At 40.7% G+C, this 1,878-nt stretch overlaps 1 pseudogene; it reads left to right on the forward strand.

Annotated features, from left to right (window-relative positions):
• The first annotated feature begins 528 nt into the window (after positions 1–528).
• On the forward strand, positions 529–1,065 carry LOC137770974 (dnaJ homolog subfamily C member 15 pseudogene; annotated as a pseudogene).
• The last annotated feature ends 813 nt before the right edge of the window (positions 1,066–1,878 follow it).

Below are 1,878 nucleotides of genomic sequence, written 5' to 3' on the forward strand. Positions count from 1 at the left end.
TCAAAAGCAGCCTTGCAGAGCACTTCTTACTGTAAAAATCAATATGATGTCCAAAATGTGTATATCCTACAGTGTCCTGTGTATGTTTTGTGTTTCTCCATTTGAAAAGCAAATATGATCCCAACATCTGCATTAGGAAGTATTAGTAAATTGAGACTTGCTTGCTGAAGTTTTACTTAGTCATGGCTCTAAGAATGCCCAAGGCAGGAGCTTGCACACGGCGGTGGGAAACGGATGTGCTGATATAATGAAATGATGATGCTGAATGACTTTCATTATTATTATTAGTCTTCTGGTGGGTAATATTTAGGGTACTTGCCAAATTATAGAACTATTCCTTTATCAGCTTCGTCCCACTTTTATACCTTGTCACCTGAAGCAGAATTCCTTTTTTTTTTTTTAAGACGTCAAAATTTATTTGACAAGTCTTCTATTGATAGATGTTTTGGAGCAGAAGTCTTAAAATGTGATAAAGGTACATACACTGGAGGTACGAGGAAGAAACAATTTCCCTATTTGTTCAACCAAATGGCTAAATGCACTGTGACCAAGGCTGGGAATCTAAAAATAGTCGTTTTTATAATAGTCGCTTCAATTTACATCAAAGTAACATCTAAAGTTACATTAAGCCCTTGGCGGCGGACTCCCAGTCGTCTAACCCCCCGACCCCACACCAAGCGGTCAGGTGCCAACAGCGACCGGGGACTGGCAAGAAGTTTGATAGCTGTGGGGCTGGGTATTGCAGCTCTTGGATTTTCAGGTCATTGTGTATTTCAGATCTGGAAACCTCTAGGACAAGTAATCACAGAAACTGCAAAGAAGATTTCAACTCCTAGCTTTTCATCCTACTATAAAGGAGGATTTGAACAGAAAATGAATAGGTGAGAATTGAGTATTATTTTGGGTGTAAGCCCATCTGCCAGCAAGCCCAAGATTAGAGCAGCTCACAGGAGAATCATGATTTTGAATCACCCAGATAAAGGTGAATCTCCTTACTTAGCAACCAAAATTAATGAAGCAAAAGACTTGCTAGAAGCAACCACCAAACATTGACTGATGCTCAAGGACCACTCTGAAGGAGAAAAAAGGGGACGCTTATAAAAAATGTCCTGCAAGTTAATCTAAACCATGGCCTTCATAATTTTCATACATGTACTGACCATAATCATTTCTTCCACTACTAAGCTATATAATAATAAAAGATGGACAATCAAAAAAAGTTACATTAAGCATGAACACGCCCGTGGCAGGGATTAAAAGAAAACATTTAAGAAAAGGCAATCAGTTGCCAACATGATACAGTGAAAAGACTTCATGCTCCAAGTCTTAGATCAGGTCCTGGGTGCAAATGTTCTAGGCTGGGAGATCTTGGGCAAGTCACTGAATGTCTCTAAGCCTGTGTCCTCATCTGTTAACCTCACAGGCCTGCTGTGAGGAGTAAATGTGACAATGAATTTGGAGACCACTTTGTCAGTGCTATTCCAGTGTTCTTATTTTAAAGTTTATTGCTTTTAGAGCTATGTGAATAGGATGTTGAGACATTTAAAAATTCTTCACCACATATGTGGGGTTCAGAGAGCCCTGATTCACATGATGCTAATTCGCAAATGTCAGCCACACCCAGCTATGGGGTTGCTTGGGGAGTCTGTGGCAACAAGAACTGCCTTCCCCACAAGCTGTGGCTGCTGCTGCTGCTTGGGCTTCCTCTCTTCCTCCTTCCATTTCTCTTCAGAGCTCCACCGCCATCCCCTGCCAGTAGCTGAGACTGTCACTTCGGGCACAAGGTAGATTAAATACACTTTTGCAGTTGGCTTTTATACTTAAGCACCAAGCATAATTAAGCTTACATGTGAAAAAGTCTTGCAATTTACAAAGGAC

The sequence above is a fragment of the Eschrichtius robustus genome, chromosome 10, assembly GCF_028021215.1.
Source record: "Eschrichtius robustus isolate mEscRob2 chromosome 10, mEscRob2.pri, whole genome shotgun sequence".
In the NCBI taxonomy this organism is placed as follows: Eukaryota; Metazoa; Chordata; class Mammalia; order Artiodactyla; family Eschrichtiidae; genus Eschrichtius; species Eschrichtius robustus.